We start from the raw sequence: 24,442 nt of genomic DNA, 5'->3' as shown, positions 1-24,442 counted from the left end.
GAAGAAGAAGAAGAAGAAGAAGAAGAAGAAGAAGAAGAAGAAGAAGAAGAAGAAGAAGAAGAAAGAAGGAAGAAGGAGAGGAGGAGGAGGAGGAGGAGGAAGATCACTTTGACACTGTACCACATGTGTAAAAAGATTTTAATTGGTAGGAAAGGTCTCACATTATCAACCATGCTGTTATATTAATAGTTGATATTTTAAATATATATTTTTATGTGGAAATGTTTATATCAATATAGTGAAACTGAATTTTAAGAGACTCTGGATGTCATTGATTTGGATATCAATAGTTTATTATAGAAAAGACATAGAAATTATTTATATGATGAAAGATTTCAGAACTTTAGTGGAATGGGAAGTTTCACATGATGCCATTTTGACAGTGGTCTATTTCAGTTTACTTACTTTCCAAGAATCTCAGCATCTCTAAATAAGAAATAATTCTTGTCCTCTGTACTTTGGTGCCTCCATATTTTAGAAGGAATTTATCTCCAACTTTCATGTTAATTGGTTGACTCCACTCTTTCCTATGGAGCTGGATCCAACAGCTACTATAGTCGCTTGCAATACTTTTCCTTAAGATTTTTCTGAAAGCATAATGCTTCTGGTTACAGTTTCTGCAGCACCCCTTTCAAATAATATTCCAGTTAAACAGCAGAAGAAACTGTCTCAGGGCCTGTCCTGCCGTGACCCCCACCACCACCACCGCAGCTGACACTCCACTCTCCAGTGGTAAGTGTAGGGAGAGACCAGCAGTCCAGCCCAGCTGCTGGGTGTGTGAACTCCGCCTGGACACATGACCTTTGGGAAAAACCACCCAGTGCCCAGGCCCCTCCTGGGAATAGAGGGCAGCCCAGCAGCTCGCATGCATCCCTCTTGAGGGCTTTCATAGGCCACTGATGCAGGGACTGCGAGATGGAAGTTAATGTTGGAAGTTTTAATATATTTTTTATTGATTGATTTTTAGAGAGAGAGAGAGATCAATTTGTTGTTCCCCTTATTTATGCATTTATTGGTTGTATCTTGCATGTGTCCTGACCAGGGATCAAACCCACAATATTGGTGTACCAGGATGATGCTCAACTGAGCTACCCATCAGGACCTAATATTGAACATGTCAAAGTATAAACATCATTGAGCGTGAGCATAGGACAGTGGCTATGAGGCTGCTACACAGTAAAACTGTAAAATGCTTCCTCCAGGAAGGATTTTTAAAGTATGCTCAGAATGAGTCAGGACAGGCATGCTATGTCCAGGAAGGCATACACTCTGAACTCAGACCTCAATCTAAGATTCTACCAAAAACAGAGGTCAAGAATTTTTCCTTTGTGTTCTACCTAGTACATTTTTATAGGACCCTATGATGAAAATCGGGAATAAAAGATGCTGGGCAGAGATGTAAATAGAAATTAAATATGGGCTAACTAGAGCTAGTCCAATCCTCCTTAGCAACAGAGCAGATGGAATTTAATTTGTGTGAAATTTGAACTGTGCTGCTAAGCAGATCATTGCCTACAACTAGCAAAAGGCTGTGATACAATTATATGAAAATTTACACCAATGTGATTCCCTGCCCATATATTAAATAACACTAAGAGACAACATACCTTTATATTTCTGAGTTAAATACTGAGGGCAAGTAAAAATAACTTAGCAACTTCATCCAAGAAATATTTGCTCTTAGATAATAACACTGAACAAATTAAAGTAGCTTAACTGTTAAAATGAAAATATTTGCTCATCAAGGCTCATTTCAAGATTCTTGCCTTTAACTAATTATTAAACAAAATTATTATGCCCTAAACTCCATGCAGTTTCAACCACTACTCTACCTTGCAAGAGCCACATTTTTATTGTAGTTGTTGTTTTGTTTTGATTTTAGGGAGGGAGAGGAAGGGAGAGAAAATAAAAGAGAAACATTCTTTTTTTTTTTTTTTTTTACAGAGACAGAGTCAGAGAGAGGGATAGACAGGGACAGACAGATGAAAAGCATCAATCATTAGTTTTTCATTGAGCATTGCTACACCTTAGTTGTTCATTGATTGCTTTCTCATATGCCTTGTCCGCGGGCCTTCAGCAGACCGAGTAACCCCTTGCTCGAGCCAGTGACCTTGGTCCAAGCTGGTGAGCTTTTGCTCAAACCAGATGAGCCCGCGCTCAAGCTGGCGACTTCGGGGTCTCAAACCTGGGTCGTCGGCCTCCTAGTCTGATGCTCTGTCTACTGCGCCACTGCCTTGTCAGGAGAGAAACATCCTTTATTTTTCCATTTATTTGTGCATTCATCGATTGATTCTCATAAGTACCCTAATGGTGTATGGAATGCACAACCTTGGTGTATTCAGATGATGCTCTGTGGTCCCCAAACTTTTTTGGGCCACGGACCGGTTTAATGTCAGAAAATATTTTTATGGACCGGCCTTTAGGGTGGGATGGATAAATGTATCACGTGACTGAGACAAGCGTCAAGAGTGAGTCTTAGACAGATGTAACAGAGGAAATCTGGTCATTTTTAAAAAATAAAATGTTTTTCAGACTTAAATATAAATAAAACGGAAATAATGTAAGTTATTTATTCTTTCTCTGCGGACCGGTACCAAATGGCCCACTGACAAGTACCAGTCCACAGCCCGGGGGTTGGGGACCACTGCTCTAACCAACTGAGCTACCTGATCAGGCACAAGACCTACATTCAAATTACCTAGCCAAGGCCCTAATACCTTTAAATATTCTTCCCTAAATTCTGCATTTTAAGACATGACTAAGACTTGGTTAAACCATTATTCTGCAGTATATATATAAATAATATGTGTGTGTACATATATATAGTATTAAAAACAATAAATTTTGTTTTTAATCAATAGGTGTCTCTGATGACCTTTTGGAGATAAGTAGTATAACTAGCTCAGTGTTGAAAGACAAAGATCAAGTGTCAGGAGCCAGAGACTTAAGACCACCACAAATACACTATAGTTAAATAAAATTGGGGGTTTGGAGGGGGCTAATCATTGCAACATGGAAAATACACACCTTGGAAATTTGTAGTGTCTCCTTAAAAGTATGTTAGGATTGTTTTATAAAATTGGGCTTTTTTTTTAAGTGGTTTTGAGACAGCTTGAAGGAAGTGAAATTTTGCCATCATTGAACGTTGCCAGAAATTGGAGGCAGTTTACAGACCATTGTATTCTCTATCTATTTTTCTATAACAAATTACTACAAACTTAGCAGCTTGAAACATGCATTTATCTCATTATTCTGTTTGTCATGACTCTAGATGTAGCTTAGCTATATCTTCTGCTCTCAAATTTTTTACAAGGCTGCAATCAAGGTATCAGCTGGGGCTGTGGTCTCATCTGAGGACGTGAGAGTGAAGTATTCCCTCCCATGCTTCTGTGGTTGTTGGCAGAATTCAGTTCTTTATGGACCTCAGTTCCTTGCTAGTTATCAGCTAGAGATCATCCACAATTCCTTGCCATGAGGGTTTCTTCACATTTCAATTTACTTGGTCAAAGTAAGCAAGGGAGAGTCTGTTGGCAAGGCAGGAGTTATATAATATAATATAATATAATATAATATAATATAATATAATATAATATAATATAATATAATATAATATAAATTAAAATCTCATCTTTCCCATAGTCTACTGATTAAAAGCAAGCCATGGATTCTATCTACATTTAAGAGAAGAGGATTATACATAGTTGTGACAACTAATATGTGGTATAATGGGAGCTATGTAGGAGTCAGTCTGCTACAGGTATCTTAATGAATCTTATCTTTAATGGGGGAAGAATAAAGAATGGCTAATGAACAACATGTACAGTAGAGTCAAATGATAATATTTTGTTGGTTTGTCACTTAGCATAGTTCTATACATGAAAAAATGTTCCTGTGGAATCTATACTCATGATGACAAACTATAATGCTATTCCAGTAGGGAATTATGAAAAGAGTTTAATATTAAAGAGTACTAGCACTATTCCCTTAAGAAAATGGCAGATATCTATGATCTTGTCAAGGATTGTTCCCCAGTTGGTTGTCTTTACCAAGATACCCGAAGCATTCCTGTTTATACCAAGGATGTCTCCTTAGGGTTTTGACTATTTAATTCTCTCCAGACTTTCTGAGTCAGATTAATTTTTCTACAAAAAATTAAGTTGCTTACCACCCTTGAATATGCACATTAATCAGATATATTTTTTCTACTGTTCTTTTTTCACACTGCATATAATAGACATTGAGGAGTTAAAGGCACAGTTCTCACTTAACATTCTGCATTCTGTTTCTTTTCCTAAGAGTCTTTACTGCCTGGTTATCTTTTCTTCAGATCTCAGGGAAAATGTTCTTAACATTTCAGCATCTTTCTTGAAAACACCTATGTGCTGTTTTGTTGTATATTGATAGTAACTTGCTCCTGCCTACATCAAAGTATTTATCATCCCTTAATCCAGGGGTCCCCAAACTTTTTACACAGGGGGCCAGTTCACTGTCCCTCAGACCATTGGAGGGCCAGACTATAAAAAAAACTATGAACAAATCCCTATGCACACTGCACATATCTTATTTTAAAGTAAAAAAAACAAAACGGGAACAAATACAATATTTAAAATAAAGAACAAGTAAATTTAAATCAACAAACTGACCAGTATTCCAATGGGAACTATGCTCCTCTCACTGACCACCAATGAAAGAGGTGCCCCTTCCAGAAGTGCGGTGGGGGCTGGATAAATGGCCTCAGGGGGCCGCATGTGGCCCGTGTGTAGTCTTAAATGATTTTTGTCTATAGCAATTGATTTTATTGGCCTGCAGGACATTAACTAGGATTATATCTAAATTAGTAATCTTATTCAAGCTTTTATTCTTTCAGCCACTCTAAATAATTTTTTCTTTTTAATTCTTTGAACCATCCTTACCATCTTGCAGTTCTATCATTAATTAATAAATTAAATATTTGACATATGCTCACTTTATCTTCATATGAAAGTTATATATTTAACTTTTTGAAAATTATACTTTGACACCACTAATTTTTTAGAGTCCGTGTCTTTTAACCCTACACTTACAGTGTTTCAAATATAGCAGGTGCTCAGAAAATGTTTATTGAGTGAAGAGAATAATGTAGTAAAAGAAACGTACTTATTCATATGTCTTCTGGTGTAATAATAAAATTAGATTGAAAACTTCAGTTTTTAAATTCTAGTTCAGGAACATTTTTGATGGAACATGACAGCTTAAACACCATATAGAAGACTAAATATTCAAATACTATTGTTACTACATGCTTAGAACAAAATATTCTGTTACCTGAAATAAAATTTTAAAATGGTATAACTGCTTTAAACTTAATTATAATATTTAATCACCTTTATAGATGTCAAAATTATGTATAACTGTAATATAAAGTAAGTAGTTAATATAACAATACCACCCATTACATATTTAGTGAACAGTTTTATTACTATAATACCCAGATATTAAAGTTTTAATAAGAAAATGTATTAAATGTGAGTTATTTTTAGAAAAAGGGAGCACAGCAGGTCAGAATAATGCCATACATAAAAAATTTTTATGAACCATAATATTTATATTACAGCTTCAAAAAAATGTGCATTTGTAGAACAAGAGAGAACATCACACAATCTGGCATAAATTAGTACTTTCAGAAGAGAAATTCTAAAATCTGGCCAAAGAATTCCCTTATTTTGATTTTAGGGAGAGAGAGAGAGAGAATAAATCTAATTGTCATGAGTCTCAGAAAAGTGACTTCTGATTGAAATCATTTAGAGTTTCTTAAATATATCATACATGCCATCATGATCACAAAAATATTTTATTGACATGTTTGTCTGTTAAGAAGTAAGATGCAAAGGATTAATACTTTCTGTAAATATAGAAGTTCTGAATATGCAGTCAAGTGCACTTAAAGAGATGTTGGTCAATGAAAGATGGCATATATGATGATGGTCCCATAAGATTATAATGGAGCTAAAGAATTCTTATCACCTAGTGATGCAGTTGTCATAACTTTGTAGCACAACACCTTACTCTGTTTGTGGTGATGCTGGTGTAAACAAACTCTAATTATAGTACATAATACATAATAAAAATATAGATGGAGATATTTTTTCTGGAATGGAGGAGCTGAATTTTTTTCAGGGTTATATTTACTAAAAATAAATGACACAGTAGAGCTGAGATTCAAACCACAAGTGTCCTTGCCCAAGTGTCATCAGTCTACTTTTAGTGTCTACTATAAAATTCTTTATTCTATAATGGTAATTATTATATCAATTATAGTAAGAAATTGAAATAAAACAATACTGTGCTTAATCCCCCACAAATTTAATTAGAAAAACAATACTGTTCTTGGTGACCAAGAAATTATTAATACTAGATAAATTATATTCTGGTAATAAATACATATATAGTTATTTAAAAATTTTTAACACTTTGAGTTACTCATACTATTTAGAACATTAGCTAAGAATTATTTTTCGCATAAAAAATTTGAGACAATTTTTATTAGAATTATAACAATGATATTTAGCTAAGAAATACTCTGAAATGTTCTTATAATATTTTTCATCTTCCTCTCAATGTCTTGAATATTATTCTATGATAATTCACTCATAAATCTTAGAAAAAAAGCAGTACTAACAGAAGTATGGTATATTTGATGAATATGTGTTGAATCTAAACTCAGAGTTCATGATAGATATGTATTTCAAAATCAAAGGTCAAAATAAAATTGTTTAAAATATAAGCAAAAGAAATAACAAAAAGGTTGGCTAAATTTGAATGCCCATTAATTCTACTACAGTGTCAAAGAATATTTCAGTTCAGATGAATAAGTTAAAAACATTTACTTTTTTTTTTTTTTTTTTTTTGTATCTTTCTGAAGCTGGAAATGGGGAGAGACAGTCAGACAGACTCCCGCATGCGCCCGACCGGGATCCACCCGGCATGCCCACCAGGGGCGACGCTCTGCCCACCAGGGGGCGATGCTCTGCCCCCCTGGGGCGTCGCTCTGCCGCGACCAGAGCCACTCTAGCGCCTGGGGCAGAGGCCAAGGAGCCATCCCCAGCACCCGGGCCATCTTTGCTCCAATGGAGCCTAGGCTGCGGGAGGGGAAGAGAGAGACAGAGAGGAAGGAGGGGGGGGTGGAGAAGCAAATGGGCGCTTCTCCTATGTGCCCTGGCCGGGAATCGAACCCGGGTCCCCTGCACGCCAGGCCGACGCTCTACCGCTGAGCCAACCAGCCAGGGCCTTAAAAACATTTAAAGTGTCAAACCACAAATATATATCTAATGACTTTTGAGAACTTTCATGCTTACGTTTACTTTAATTCTAAAGTTCATTTTTGTGTGGCTTCAAAAATAGCGATCATTCTGAAAGTGATTCACTTGGTTTCTATGGCCATTAAATTCTCATCATAATATTATTTTATACCATTTTCAATTCCTGTGTGCACTGCAAACTTTTGGAAATCCTCTGAACATCTACTTATCAGTACATTACACTCTTGTGACATTGTCTTTCTTTTTTTTTAAGACTTTATTCCTTTCAGAGAGAAGAGAGACAGGGGAGAGAGAGAGAGAAAAGAAGGGAGGAGCAGGAAGCATTAACTCCCATATGTGCCTTGACTAGACAAGCCCAGGGTCTCAAACCAGCAACTTCAGTCTTCCAGGTCGATGCTTTATCAGACATTGTCTTTTAACTTCATTAGTATCTAGCAGGATTTATCTTAACATAAAGAAAATAATCACCAACAGCTCTTGGGCTTCTGTGTATCTTCTACTTACTATCTATAACTAAGCTCTCTGAGCCTCAGTGATATATGTATGCAACTAGGCTAATCCCAATGATGAAGAGTTGTGCTAACTATATTGAGGTAATGTCTGCAAGCATGTGTTGTAAAATATAGCATGTCGTGCACATTATAATAACCATATTTAACGAAACAATCCAATTCCATTTATGGAGCAACTTGAAGCAAAAGAGAGTAAATTATTATTCCAGACTTTACTTTTGCCTCTATTCCTTGGGTAGGCATCATTTTTATTTTTCTCAAAAGTGCCTAAGGTGCAGAAAGTATTTTAAAACTAAGAGTATTACATTAATATCAAGTGAGTAGGTGTGAAAGGAGTTCTGGGAGCAGCAATCTTTCAAACAAGAAGTATGGATGTAACTTTGTTCTATTAGCTTATCAAAAGTTGCATAATGGCATTAATTTGTTTTTTAAAAAGTTATATCAAAAGAAGAAAAAGCAAATGGTTTGGTCTGTATGAAAATCAACCAAAAAAGGGGGGGGCAGGAGAGGGAGGAATGTAAAGACAATATATACAGTGTTCTAGCTGACTATTATGGGAGGAGTCCTAAAGTATAAATTTTCCCATTATCAATCCTTGTAGTTGGCAAACACTTTAAGGAGAAATAATGTGTCCAGATGCCTTAGTCAGTGGCCTGGCTGGGTAGCTTAGTCGGGTTAGAGCATCTTCCCAACTCACCAAGGTAGCAGGTTTCCTCCTCAGTCAAGGCACATACAAGGGACCAGTGAATGTATAAATAAGTAAGACAACAAATTGATGTTGCTCTCTCAGTCTTTATTTCTCTCTTCCCACCCTCTAAAATCAATAAATAAAAAAGAATTTAAAAGAAAAAGATACCTTAGTTGGATACAATTGCTTGTTAAAATATCAAAATAAAGCCCTAGTTTGGACCCTATGTTCACCAAGTAAAAATCAAAGTGAAAATAACTTTATTTTTCATTCAAAGATCATGATACTCCACTTAACAGTTATATTTCTCATTGTAAACAATACATAACACATAACCCTCTACAAGAGTTTTATTACAATGAGAAAACCTCCAAGTCTAAACATTTGGCAGAACTTAAGTTTAGAAGTCTATGTAAACTGAGACTAATCTTGGACTTAGTGAAAAACAGGGCTTCTCTAACAGAAAGATTAAATTGTGTGATATATAGAATATGCAGAAAGAATAAATAACACAAATACACATAATAATACAAGTACAGTTGTCATGTTTACTCCATTTTTAAGTAAAGATCTTTCTAAAAACTTACTTTATGCTCCAGACTTTGACCATGAGCATTTTAATATATACTCAGTATAATAATTTAATTCAAGAAATATTTATTACATATCTAAATAGACTTTCACTGACCTGAGTGCTAGAAATACAATGATGAATAAAACACTGAAATAATAACTCCATTATTATGAAACTGATACTCAATTATTGAGGTGTTACTCTGTGCAGAGTACCAAACTTGTCATTTTACAACCTACAGGAAGACACCAAGGAATTCTAACCATTCTGAATATATGTATAAGCTGAATATTGAGAAAAAATTTAAAGAGCACAATAATAACACACTAATCTGTTATTGTTGGAAAAATATTGGTTACTGATCTTTTAAGTGATGTTTACTTTGAGGGATGTTGAATATGAAACTACTCAAGTTTGTTCCTGAGTGGAGCACTTTCACACATCACTCAGGTTTTTACTCAGCAACTCAAGGCTAGTTAAGTATAATAAGTACTTAGAGTTCCTTTAGGATGTATTGATCCCCATTAGTGCTTTGTTAAATACATTTTTTACCATGATTCCAACGGTTAATTGATGTTTCTTTTTATTAAGAAATGTTTGCTTAGGTGTTCACTTGAAGCCATGACTACAACATGGCTCATAAATTACTCTCCTTTCCAAACTAACCTATTTGTAATTATCAATAGACTATTTCAGTTATTCTAATGTGCTTAACTTTTGCCATTTCACAAATTAGAGTAGATAATGTGATGCTCAAGGAATAGCCTTTGGACTTTTCCAGTCTTTGAGCTTCTGCACAACTATATAATAAAGATGAATCAAAAAGAAATGTGATCAGACTTTCTGTTTTTCTGAAGACATGGGCAAGACAATGTAATTGAGTGACTCTACAACCAGTGAATGATTGTGGCAGAGACCACAATCTCCATTCTTGTGTCGATTTTAATTTGCACATATAAACTAGAGATCTCAGACTTAACTAGTCTATGAAGTCACATACAAATTTAGTGGGTAAGTGGGAAAACTCAGAAAGTTTTATTGCAGAAAGCATATTTTACCATGTTCCCCACACTAAGGATTTGTGGAAATCACTGAAAAAATGGAATATATTCCAAAATACACATGATTGTCATTTTCCATTTCAGTCAGCTTCCTGCTTCTAGTCATTTGATCCACTCTGCTGAAAAATTTCTTAAGTTTCTTATTCTCCCATGAAGCTATAAACATGTCTTCAACTTGAACCATGTTCTTCCTTCTTGGCACAACAGAGTACATGTTCTTCCATTCAAAGACCAATTGCTCTATACATGGTTAGTTAGGATCTCATGGACTAACTTCTCTTTCTCTCTTAATCTGACACTTCTTTGAAGGTAGACATTTTTAGTGTGACTGCTTTAAGGATTTTCTATTCCCCTCTCCCAGTCTCTTTGTGATTTGTCTAGGTGTAGAATTCCTTTATTTATCTGATTTTGGATTTTTCTTTTTTGTCTGCTTAAATTTGTAAATTAAAGTCTAACATTAGAAGCAACTATGAATTGATGCTTCCCACTTCCCTCTTCTCTCTTTCTCCTTTCTCTAAAGTTAATAAATAAGAGCTTTTTGAAAAAATTAAAAAAATAAAGTCTATCATCAATTCTGAAATACTCTCAGCAATTATTATTTTTATTTTTATTCAAATATATTTGGGTTATATTGGTTAATAAAATTATATAAGTTTCAAGTGTACAGTTCTATAATACATTATCTGTATATTGTATTGTGTGTTCACCATCTGAAGTCAAGTATTCTTCTATTATTTTATATATCACCTCATTCTATTCTCTTTTGTTTCCTTTTGGGATCCTGATTAAACTTTTACTTTCTCATTATATTCTTTATGTCACTTCTCTGTGCTTCTGTATTTTTATTTTATTTTTTGTCTCTCTGAACTACACTCTAAATATTTTCTTGTGATATAAATTCAAGTTCACAGCCCTGGCTGGGTAGTTCAGTTAGTTAGAGTGTTATCCTATACACCAAGGTTGAGGATTTGATCCCCAGTCAGGATGCACACAAGAATTGACCAATGAATGTATAAATAAATGGAACAACAAAATGATATTTCATTTCTCTCTCTCTCTATTTTATTTATTTATTTTATAACAGAGACAGAGAGAGAGAGTCAGAGAGAGGGATAGATAGGGACAGACAGACAGGAACGTAGAGAGATGAGAAGCATCAATCATTAGTTTTTCGTTGTGACACTTTAGTTGTTCATTAATTGCTTTCTCATATGTGCCTTGACCGTGGGGCTACAGCAGACCGAGTAACCCCCTTGCTCAAGCCAGCGACCTTGGGTCCAAGATGGTGGGCTTTTGCTCAAACCAGATAAGCCCATGCTCAAGCTGGCGACCTCAGGGTCTCAAACCTGGGTCCTCCGCATCCCAGTCTGATGATCTGTCCACTGCGCCACCACCTGGTCAGGCTCTCTCTAAATCAATAAAATATTCTAGCTCACCAATTCTCTTTAGCTTTGCTTAATCTACTAATAAGCTGATATATTACATTTTTAAATTTTCCATTATTGCCATTTATTTTTATTCCTGTAAGTGTTTTGGTACATTCTAGATAATTTTGTGTCACTTGGATTACTTTAGTTTCCAGAAAATATAGTCAAGTCTGTTTGTTGCTTCTTTTGACATACTTGACATAATTGTTTTATAGTTTGAATTTGATAATTTCAATATCTGAAGCATTTGAAGAGTCGTTTCTGGGGCTTCTTCTCATACCATTGTGCTTGCTGTTTTTCATTCCTGAGATCTACTTACATTTTGTGCCTAGTTATCTTTGTATCATTTTTTTGGGTATTGTACTTAAAAAATTATTTTAACATGTAATTACCTACATTTTAGTACTAAGATATTTCTCTTATTTGTTTCTGCCATGTATAGGACTACCTTAAACTAAGATAAGGACCAAAATTTATTTAGACATCCCTCAGATTTTTACAGACTAATTTTGTGTTATTTGTGCCATACCTGATACAATTAATTTAGGGTACATATTTCTAAGACACTTATTCTTAGACATGCACTGTCAATATGATTGTCATAAGGTCCTTGCAGTTTACTTAGATGTCAATTAAGTGACCTACTTAATATTACAATGCTTTCTTTATATTATCAAACCACACAAAGTAGTTAAATTTTTTAAACTAAAGATAAATTTATTTTTATCTAATTTAAAGTGTTCAGGTTGATTAAAAAGAGAAAAATTTCAATGTAATAATTAAAAAATTAAACAATAAACTATTATCCTAAATTCTACTGACAATGCATATTCTGATCAAATACTTCATGCTTTAAAATGTTATTTATTAAATCTAAATAGCCATCTGTCTTCATTTTCATTAAAAAAAAAGGAGCCCTGGCTGGCTCTTTATCTCTCTCTTCTTCTCCCACAGCCAAGGCTCCATTGAAGCAAAGTTGGTCCGGGCACTGAGGTTGGCTCCATGGGCTCCGCCTCAGGCACTAGAATGGCTCTGATTGCAGTGGAGCAATGCCCCAGATGGGCAGAGATTGCCCCCTAGTGGGCTTGCTGGGTGGATCCTGGTAGGCACATGTGAGAGTCTGTCTGCCTCCCCCCTGCTTCTCACTTGGAAAAAATACAAAAAAAAAAAGGAGATGATGAGCATATCATAAAGGATTTAGAACTGCAAACATATCCTTTTGTTCTAAGGCAAATACCTCCTGGAGCATGCTGTTTCAATTATAAGTTTCAACATCACAGAGGAAAGTAAGGACTAATGTTAAAATATATTATTCTTTGAAACAATTTATATCCCTGACACAATTGAACAAATACTGAATAAGACCAAGATGTTTTATCTAGTTTTTAACTTTAAGTGATGGTTTCTGGGAAAAAGAAAAGAATGCTCTTTGGATGAGCTCTTAACTAGTAATAATGTCTGATCTATGAGGAGTGACCAGAAATCATTATTAAATATATTAGATATTCCCAATGGATCCTTATCTTGTTGTATTTCCATAGTGAAGGTAAAAGTTTCAAGATGAGATTTGACCAGAACTAAGAATAGTACTTGACTAAATTCAACCTCTTAAAGGTTGGGTCTATAACATGAATGCAGAAGAATGTCCTAGGACTTGCTATCCAAAGTGTGGGCAGTGGCTGACAGAACTTAATAGAAATGACGATCCTGGAGCTCCATTCTAAACCTGCTGATTCAGACTCTGTACCTTAAGAAGAATCGCCAGTTGAAAAATAGACAAGATAAAGTTTTAGCTCTGTTTAAAATAAATCAAAATTACCCAGTAAAGTTTTTTTTGTTGTTTTTTTTTTACACAAAGACAGAGAGAGAGCGTCAGAGGGAGAGACAGGAAGGGACAGAGATGAGAAGCATCAATTCTTTATTGTGACACCTTCATTATTCATTGATTGCTTTCTCACATATGCCTTGATTGGGGGGTGGGCTACTGCAGAGTGAGTGACCCCTTGCTCAAGCCGGCGACCTGGAGCTTCAAGCAAGCAACCTTTGGGCTCAAGCCAGTGACCATGGAGTCACACAGTCTATGATCCCGTGTTCAAGCCAGCCAGCTCATATTCAAACTGGCGACCTGAGGGTTTCGAACCTGGGTCCTCCACATCTTGGTCCAATGCTCTATCCATTCACTGCACCACAGCCCAGTAAGGCCAGTAAAGCTTTTAACATAGATATTGTATTAATAAATATTATTTTAGACCTGACCAGATGGCGGTACAGTGGATAGAGCAATGCCTGGGATGTTGAGGACCCAGGTTCGAAACCCCAAAGTCACTGCCTTGAGCATGGGATCACAGACATGACCTCGTGGTCACTGGCTTAAGCCCAAGGTCGCTAGCTTGAGCAAGGGGTCACTCAGTCTGCTGTAGTTCCCCCCCACTACCATCAAGGCACATATGAGAAAGCAATCAATGAACAACTAAGGTGCCACAACTATGAATTGATGCTTCTTATCTCTCTCATCTGTCTGTCCCTCTCTGTCCTTCCCCTCCTTCTCACTAAAGAAAAATAAAAAATATACATTATTTTAGTTAAAACAGCATAAAACATTTCAATTAATTAAATCCTAGTTGTCATTTTATGAAATGTTACAAAAAGTACAAAGATATAAGATCTATCAATGCTTATGAGATGTATGCCAAAGAAATTATAATTGGTGGGCCTTTCACTTCATAAAATAAATCATTATGGGAGATGTTTGCAAGGCAAGCACCTGAGCAAAAGCAAAAAGACGGAAGAAATACAAAATGATTAACACAATCCTGCCTTAGAAAGTATGTTATACTTTTTAAAAATTATATAAGAATCTCTTGCTCTACTAATTCTGCTCTCTGGGAATACTTCATAATAAAAACATCCAAAAGAAGAAACTTGTTAGATGCATAAAAATAGCACATTTTTTTTTCAATATTAACCTATTGGACAGCAATGCTGTAGGCCCTCACATTGACTCACCACTCACTGACTAGCCCAGAGAAACTTCTAGTCCCGCAAGCTCCATTCATGATAAGTGCCGTATACAACTGAACCATTTTTTATCTTTTATACTGCATTTTTGCTGTATATTTATCTATGTTTAGATACGCACTTACCATTGTGTTATAATTGTCTGCAGTATTTTCAGTAGAGTAACGGGCTTGTAGCCTAGGAGCAATAGGCTCCCATGTAGCCTAGATGTGTAGTAGGCTGTACCACCTCAGTGCAGTTAAGTGTACTCCATGATGTTCACATAAGGACAAAATCACCTAATTATGCATTTCTTAGCAATGCATGACCATATTGTTCTATAATTGCCATCATAGGGATAGTTAGCACTTCTATCATGTTTCAAATTATCATTTTTGGGGGAGGTGGGAATAATTAAGATCTAGTTTCTTAGCAAGTTTGATGATTATAATACAATATTGTATAATTCTACCCAGTGGCATTTTAGCCATCCTTCCTCCCCTTTTTTCTTTTTCTCTCACAGGCTGTGCCTCTTGCCCTGAGAACTCAGTTCCTGGTCTCTCACTAGATGTCAGAAACTACTCAGGCTAGGTCAGTGCAACTCCCCACCCTCAGTCGCTTTCTCAGCTCAAATGTTCCTTCAAGTGAGACTTCTGTGGGTTTTAAGACAGATTTCATAAACAGCTTTTCCTTCATTAAACCCCTTATCTCCCTTGTCAAATAAAAAACATCTGATTAAGTAAGGAGAGACCTTATTCTAACAGACTGTTGTAAGGAGTGGAGGTGGAAGTGGTTGGAAGGAGCTGTTGCAATGAGAGCTCCAACTATAAAACCTGCAAGCTTCTCAAGAGTTAGGCAAATGGATTTCTTCTCCAGTGAGGAAGACACAGGCTATAAAGAAGCAAGTGCGAAGCAGGGTGAAAGAGAAGGTTGATTGGATAGTAGATCAAAGAATGTTTTACCCTGGGTCAAAGTTCAGGTGCCTGGAAGGAGAGTAGTTTCAAGTTTAAGTATCATTTTGCTGCCTGACCAGGTGGTGGCACAGTAGATAGATCATTGGCCTGGGACGCAGAAGACCCAGGTTTGAAACCCTGAGTTTGCTGGCTTGAGCAAGGGGTCACTGGCTCAGCTGGAGCCCCCCTCCCCATCAAAGCACATACGAGAAAGCAATCAATAAACAACTAAGGTGCTGCAACAAAGAATTGATGTTTCTCATCTCTTTCCTTTTCTCTCTGTCTATCCCTGTCTGTCTCTCTCTGTATATCCCTCTCATGCACTAAAAAAAAAAAAAAAAAAAAAAAAAAAAAAGGAATCATTTTACCGTGGCCAGGTAGCTTTGTTGGTTAGATTGTTGTCTCGCTCATTGGTCAAGGCACATACAAGAATCAATCAATGATTGTATAAATAAATGGAACAAATTAATGTTTCTCTGCCCCTCTCTCTCTAAAATCAATATAAAAATTTTAAAAGATTTAAAAAATCATTTTATTCCCATTCTCCAGTGGGGGCAGGTAGTTCATCTAATTATTTATGAGGCATAAATTGGAATTTGGAGAGTCTGTGTCTTACCTGAAAATCATATGGGAAGCACCTTCTTGCAGTAAGCTATCCTAGACACAAAGGGGATTTCTTTAACAGCATATTCCGCAATATCACAGGACTTGGGTAAAGTTGACATTGTTACACTTTATAATTACATATTTATTAGTATGACTATCTAATTCAGGTGTCTATCGCCCATTAAATTGTGTTACAGGGAAATATGGGCCAAGCCATGCACTCTATGTGCTAACTAGTAGTCATCGTATAAAAAGGAAAGAAGAAACAAATGATTCACAAGAGTCAATGAAAACCTGACATCTCAGTTTCCATACGAAAGGCCAGTGGCCACCGCCATGGCCGTGCAGGTTCCCATTGGATTCGGGCAGAAGGTAAAGGGACTGTGGAGCCAGAGGATGATGGGCCATTCCGTTTATTAAAGTCTTGTAACAGCGGACAAGCAAACAGGCAGGGAAGACTGCTTCCCTCTCTCATTCTGGACTCACTCTGGACTCACAGGCCCCCACCAGCCTCAGCATTCCCCAGCCAAACAGGCCAGGCCGAAATCTCAGGGCTCCCAAGCCCCTCAGCGCTCTCTCTCTCTCACTCTCTCTCATTCTCACTCTCTCACTCTCTCTTACACTCTCTCTCACTCTCACTCTCACTCTCACTCTCTCACTCTCTCTCTCTCTCACTCTCTCACTCTCTCTCTCTCACTCTCTCTTACTCTCTCTCACTCTCTCACTCTCTCTCTCTCACTCTCTCTTACTCTCTCTCTCACTCTCTCACTCTCTCACTCTCTTTCTCTCTCAACTTTCCAGCAAAACAGGCTGGGGGGAAAAACCCTTCTCTGGCAAACAATAGCAAACAATCACCCCTCCCCATGGAGGTAGGCAATCCACAATTTGCAATAAGTTGAGGGCAAGTACCCGCGCAGCCTTTCACAGACCGCACATACATGGTGTTGTCTGCACCAGTGCAAAATACAAACGAGCAAACCTAAACACACTTGTTTACCCGACACCATATCTAATAAAGAAAGGACTTAAGTAGTTATCTTCCTATTCTGAAGTAGTTTAGTTTTAGAAAACAAGGTGTTTACCCAAATGCTAGTATAAGGATGGAAATGATTGAACATCGCTTTTAGCTATGGAAGATAAATGAAATTTCATTGGATACTTTATCTTGTTCATTTGAAATTTTATTGAAGTATAGCAAATAATTGAAAAAATAGAGATTTTAATTTTTGAAAAATATAATATTTTTGTTTAATTGACTTTTTCTTCTATTATCCTGAGAAACAGAATTCTCATCATCATCAGTTTTGTGATTACCTCCCCACCATGTCTGATGACTCTCATAATACTTCTTCTTCACTTAGAATCTAACCTCCCTTCCACTTGTCCTCATTTTAGGAAGTCCTCCTTTTAGGAAATCAATCCAAAGATATACCTTCTTTCTGACATCTTGCCTAACTCCAGAGCTTAATGCATTAAAACAGATTGCTCTCACTGTCCCACAATGAGCTGCCATTTTGGAATTGTCAGGATGGTGTTGTTTTTCCTTGAGGCAGGAAGTCATTAAAACTCAGTTTGTTTGTATAATAAAAAGTTACTTTACTCAAGAGGGTTTTTCTACACTTTATTTTGATGAAACTAGAAGAAACTTGACCTCTTTAAGAAAAGAAAGCATTTTAAGAAACTCATTCTGTAGGTAACCATTCCTTCCAGAACCCATCTTTTGGGGTAGAACTAGAGGGGAGTTCTGTTCAGTAAACTAGGATATAAGTTATAAGCAAAATGGGAATCTCATATCTCATATAAACCGAGGGTTTCAGCAGAAAAATAATTCTCCAAGTCAAGATACGTTTGTTATTATAGGCACCTGAGAAAAAAATTATAACTCAGGAGTCAAAAACCCAGGGCGATTTTTTCCCTTTCAAGGTACCTTAATATCATCCCTTCTATTCCCCAGCAGAAGGAACTTAACTCAGTATAGCATAGAAGAACTTCAAAATACAAAAGGGAACCCAAAACTTGGTAATTTTAGTGGGGGAGTAAAATGGTACTTAAAAATAGTTGTCTGCCCTGGCCGGTTGGCTCAGCGGTAGAGCGTCAGCCTAGCGTGCGGAGGACCCGGGTTCGATTCCCGGCCAGGGCACACAGGAGAAGCGCCCATTTGCTTCTCCACCCTCCGCCGCGCTTTCCTCTCTGTCTCTCTCTTCCCCTCCCGCAGCCAAGGCTCCATTGGAGCAAAGATGGCCCGGGCGCTGGGGATGGCTCTGTGGCCTCTGCCTCAGGTGCTAGAGTGGCTCTGGTCGCAATATGGCGACGCCCAGGATGGGCAGAGCATCGCCCCCTGGTGGGCAGAGCATCGCCCCCCTGGTGGGCAGAGCATCGCCCCTGGTGGGCGTGCCGGGTGGATCCCGGTCGGGCGCATGCTGGAGTCTGTCTGACTGTCTCTCCCTGTTTCCAGCTTCAGAAAAATGAAAAAAAAAAAAAAAAAGAAAAAAAAAAATAGTTGTGATTCAGGAGATGGAGCCTGTGAGGACACGGTATATCTTCAAGTGTTGGACAAACAAGTTTGTAACAAATGTTTTTAGGTTTGCTCATTTATATTGGGGCAGTGCCACGTGTCATCTATGGAGGGCTGTGGGTGCTTGACCTCAGGGCAGCAGCAGATTGCAAATTGTGGATTGCCTGCCTGGGCCATTGTTTGCTATTGTTTGCTGGAGAAGGGTTTTTTCCTCCAGTCAGTTTTGCTGGAGAGGAGGGGAGAGGAGAGGAGGGGAGGGGAGGGGAGGGGAGGGGAGGGGAGGGAGCAGGAGAGAGAGAGGAGCTGAGGGGCATGCGAGCCCTGAGGGAAGGGAAGTGGTCTTCCCTGCCTGTTTGCTCGTCCACCCTTACAAGACTTTAATAAACAGAATGGCCCATCATTTTCTAGCTCCACAGTTCATTTACTATCTGCTGAATCCAATGAGAATCTGCATGGCCACAGCAGTGGCCACTGACCCTAAATTAAGGAAGGGTCTCCCCAACTATGAGATCCTTAAAAGCTTAGAGCAATACTCCTCAGTTTAATGTGCATACAAATCACCTAGGGATCTTGTTCAAATGCAGATTCTTACCCAAAAGGTCTCAAGTAAGGCCTGAGATTTTGTATTTCCAGCAAGCTTCCAAGTGATGCTCCTATTATTGGTTCTCGGTCCATTTATTGAGTAGCAAAGTCCCCATGAATGTCTGCAAGGCACACTCTGAAGACAATGATGCTGAGCAGAAGCAGGAAGTGGTAGCAGGTGGTAGGTCCCCTGATTACCAACCAAATGGCTAGGCTCCATCTGGATTCATAAAAGGAAGTCTTTTGTAAGAATCTACAAATTTTCTTCATTGAGACAAAGATTTCTATTACTTATTTGAATCAAGCAGGTATATTAAAGGGTTTCTTTCATATGTATATTAGTGTAAACTTCCCTTTTATCCTTTAACATCCAAAGTAGTTTTTGTGTAAATATATGATCCTGGTTGCAAATTCAAATTTGGTAAGGAAAAAAAGTCCCTGTTTGAGTCAGGACTTTGTCAAATCTTTCAATTTATCATTGTCAATCTTTTCCTTTCTGCTGCCAGTTTGCTAATCCCCATAGAGGCTTGGGGCTGAAGTTGTGACTAAGTACTTAACACTGAATGATGAAGTGAAAGACATCTTGTTCCCCTGAAGCAGAATGTAAATCATTCCCAGTGGAAATCATGGCTTTCAATCTCAATGCACCTTATGAATTCATAAACCATCTCCAGCATGTCAATATTTGAACTGATTTGGGAATAATTTCTTAGGATAACCAATCTATTCAATATTTTTCAGAAACATTTAATTTTTCCATGGAATTTTTAATATTTTAAATTTAATTTTTTTTATTATACCACATTTCTCGTGTCCTTGATAAAGAGCTGCCTATCAGTAGTGCATCTATTTAACTGTGAACTAATTTTTAATGGCTTTTGTTTAGAGAGCACAGTGGAAATGACGAGCAAAGCATAATTAGCAAATATACATGCACCCATTCAGCTCTCCCTAAACCCAAAGCTAAACCATACATCTTTCCTGAACAAAACAAGAATAATCTTTTTAGTTAACCCTCCATCTCCCTAGCTGGAGCAGAGGGCTTGCTTTGTATTCAGCTGATTCACAGATGGCGACTGTTTTCCCCAAATTTGCAATCCACTCTTAGAGTTCCTGTGCAACTCTTATGTTGGTCAGTATTTAGTTTACTTGATAGGAAAAGTTACTAGAAACCATGTTTAAAAGCTAACTCATATTTTAAAATAATTTTATGTATTATTAATATTATTTGTTTTCCAGTTAATGATTCTGGAAGAGAATGTATAGTGAGACATTGTTACTAAGTATTTGATCTTCTGATTTTTTTTTTTTTTCATTTTTCCGAAGCTGGAAACAGAAAGGCAGTCAGACAGACTCCTGCATGCGCCCGACCGGGATCCACCTGGCACACCCACCAGGGGGCGATGCTCTGCCCCTCTGGGTATAGCTCTATTGCAACCAGAGCTATTCTAGCGCCTGAGGCAGAGGCCACAGAACCATCCCCAGTGCCCGGGCCATCTTTGCTCCATTGGAGCCTTGGCTGCAGGAGGGGAAGAGAGAGACAGAGAGGAAGGAGAGGGGTAGGGGTGAGAAGCAGATGGGCTCCTCTCCTGTGTGCCCTGGCCGGGAATCGAACCCGGGACTCCTGCACGCCAGACCGACGCTCTACCGCTGAGCCAACTGGCCAGGGCCCTGATCTTCTGATTTTAAACCATTCTCTGTAGAGTTGGTTAGCTTAAATTTTTTAACTTACAATATGATGTGACTATTTCATATTGCACTTTGAAATATATCTGATAAGGTTTGTATAATGTGTCATGATACAGATATTTTATATTTAGGTTGGACATTTATGATTTTTTCTAATTTTTATTAGTCTTGGCAATAAATTTTATCTGCTTAAATCCATGGTTCTTTAAAAAATATATTTATGTATGTTTTGTTTTTCTTTCCTCTTCTACCATATTGCTAAACTAGTTCTGACCTTAAAAATATTATTTCACTATCTTAAGGATCTTATAAAACACTGAAATAGAGTTTAGCTGTGTCTTTTAAAGCAACCTAGAGACTTTTTTCTTATTCTGCCTATGTATTTTAGAAGGGAGAAAAGATCACTTTATTACTGTGCCCCCTTTTTTTTTGTTTCAAGGACAGATTACGTCTGATGTACTTCAGAAGATATATGAAACTTTTCAATTTTATTCTAATTATCTTTTTAAACAAAGTTTAAAGTTGTCACCTACAGAGAGGCCACAAAACACTATACACTAAGGATGCAGATGTTAATGACTGCTTCAGAAGTGTAGAGTTTAGGGAATGTGCAGTGCTGGAGTCCAGAACGGGTTTTTCCTATCTCTGAAGGGATTTCAGGCAGCATGCTCAGAGGAACTGCATCTATGATTTTCTGAGCTTACCTCAAAGACATTTTCTGTTTTATCCTGACTTTATTTGCCAGGCAGCCCTCAAGCAACAAATTTATATGAGAAAACCAGAGCATACTGACTTTTAATTAAAACTTCATACCCAAAGTGCACTGGGATTTAATTTAAATATTCAATTGAAACACAACTTTAAAAATGAAATAAGAAAAAGGAAATATGAGACTAAGTCATTGCAGAGAGACACTCTGATTTAACCATGACAAGTACACTGATGGGGCCCTTTCCAAGAGGACTTCTTCACCCATGGATTCTTGATAATGAATAACCTATGTGTTTTGCAGGTGTTACTGGACTAAAGGGGTCTTTTACCCTCCACACATCAAAGCCCAATAAGGTAGGAACCAGAATTTACAGCAAAGAAAGTAAGAGTTTATTTTTAGGAAGCGGCTCATGCCCAGAGACATAGGTGAGCTAATGCTCAAAGACCTTGCTCCCCAATGGGTTATAAAGGAGGAAAATCATTAATTATAGTGACTGAGGAAATTAGGGTCATGGTCTCTACTCTGCTGATTACTGGGTGCTAGGGTAGAAGGTAGTTGATCATTGCATCTAGTCCTGATGTCATTCAAGGCATATGTCACTTTCCCTGGTTTCCTTGCTTTTCTGGGCCTGGAACTGAAATACAACTGAAGCCTTGATGTTACTTAAAAAAAAATAGAGCTTTGATTGGATAGCTCAGAGCATCACTCCCAAAGCACAGAAGTTGCCAGTTTGATCCCTGGTCAGGGCACATGCAGGAGCAGTTCTGTATTCCAGCCTTTCTCTCCCTCTCTCCCTTCTCATCTCTCTCTCTCTAAAATCAATACAATAAACAAACAACAAAGAAAAAAAAGAAAGAAAAGAAACTCTGTCTCTGTGGTCAATAGACCTGAGACTTGATGCCTGCTATTACTTGATACTGATCAGAATCTCTTTGTCCTGAGGGCTAATGATTGAGGAGGTGCTGTTATAAGGAAGGAGGCAGGTTCCGGATAAAGCCAGTTTGAATCAAAAGGAACAAAGAGGAAAGTTTATATTAAAGAAATGAAGTTTTTTCACAGTTATACAGGTACTAAAACTTAAGTCAGTCAACACTAATATCATCACCTCCTCATTCTCTTGTATTTTCTATTATAATGAATGACACTGACATCCACCTAGTTGCCAAAGCTTGAAGCTCTGATTTCTCTGACTTCCTCTCCTTAATAATGCAGTGACCTTTATGAAGGTGGCTTGGCACAGAGCTCTGCTTACATAGGAACCATGCTTACTGGATGGATTAATCTTTTTCTACAGTTTGAATAAAATTTTGAAAAATACCAAAAATATGTAGTCCAGAACACAATAGTAGAGATCAATGAACTCGAGTGTACTGTAGAGGAGGCAACAAAATTATGTGAGCCATAGTTACATTGAATTCAGAATGTTCTAGAATTTTGTAAAGTATAGCAGTAGCAAGCTTTTTTCCCCTAAAAGATGAATGTGTGGCTTTTTCTCGGTCCCAGAGAGACTATGAAATACAATTCCAATTTTTAATATTCCCATATTACTTGAAGAAACCTGAGCAAGACTTTCCTGTTAACAACCAATGCATACATGCTCCTAAACTATAAATATTGCAAGAATATTGCTCACACAGTATATCAAATGAATGTTCATGGTTAAAAACGGGGACGATTCAATCAGCTGTGTGACTGGGCTGATTACTCAACCTTTCTGTACTTCAGTTCACTTATGTATATATAAAATGATGATAATAGGGCTTAGCTCATGAGAATTTCCTCTTCATGTGATTGGATTTTTTTCTTTAATGCACATTTTGTTTTTTAGTTTTAATTTATAAAAATATTTAAATATATTATAAATAGTAATTTTTTTCTTTTCTTCTTTTTTTAAATAACAAGAGGGGAAATAGTAAGACAGACTCCCACATGCACCCTGACTGGGATCCCCTTGGCAATTGCCCCAATCTGGGACCAATGCTTGAATGAACCCAGCTAATTTTAGCACCTGAGACTAACTTACTTGAACCAACCTAGCAATCCTCAGCACCTGGGACAAGGCTTGAACCAATCAAGTCACTGGCTGTCAAGAGGGCAGAGGAAGAGAAGGGGGAGAGATGGTCACTTCTCTTGTGTGCCCTGACTGGGAATCGAACCTGGGACATCAATATGTTGGACTGACATTCTATCCACTGAGCAACCAGCCAGGGCCTGAATAGTAAATTTCATATGCATCACAAAGGGGTATACAGAACAGGCCTCCCCATGATGTGCTATTTTGTCTTGTGGATTATTTTGAGCTAAAGGCAATCAAGGCCCAGTAGGATCAGGAGAAACTTCTATTCCTCCTTTACCTAGAAGAATCTAAATTGGAACCCTTGTACAATAAGAGTTATTATGAGAGATAACCTTTTATGACCTATCTATAGGGCAAGGCAAACTTCAAATTACTGAACATATGCTCTTCTTCTTATTCTTCAAATTTCCCTTCTCCCCTGTGAATTCCCAAGGACTCTTACCTCACTCTGTGGTTCAGAGCACCATATTTATCCCATTTTACTGTTCTGTCTCTGAACCTCCCACTTATCTGGGTTCTCTAACTCTCTCATGTATGTGAGGTTCTAATACATACAAAAATAATTAAATTTGTTATTTTCTCTTGTTAATCTGGCTCATGTCAATTTAATTATTAGACCAACCTAAAGAAACCTAAAAAGGTAGAGTGAAATTTCTTCCTCCCCAACATTTGCATATGTTTGGGAAGGTTTATTATGCACTAGCTTTTACTTCTTTTACTCCTGGCCTTGTCTATTAAAAACATTATTCTG

The 24,442-nt window shown here is 37.3% G+C and overlaps 1 pseudogene; it reads right to left on the bottom strand.

Moving 5' to 3' along the window:
- Positions 1 to 392: 392 nt before the first annotated feature.
- LOC136383882 (10 kDa heat shock protein, mitochondrial pseudogene) lies at positions 393 to 871 on the bottom strand (annotated as a pseudogene).
- Between the last annotated feature and the right edge of the window lie 23,571 nt (positions 872 to 24,442).

This window comes from Saccopteryx leptura, chromosome 12 (genome assembly GCF_036850995.1).
Source record: "Saccopteryx leptura isolate mSacLep1 chromosome 12, mSacLep1_pri_phased_curated, whole genome shotgun sequence".
Lineage (NCBI taxonomy): Eukaryota > Metazoa > Chordata > Mammalia > Chiroptera > Emballonuridae > Saccopteryx > Saccopteryx leptura.
This window is presented reverse-complemented; position numbering and strand designations above follow the sequence as displayed.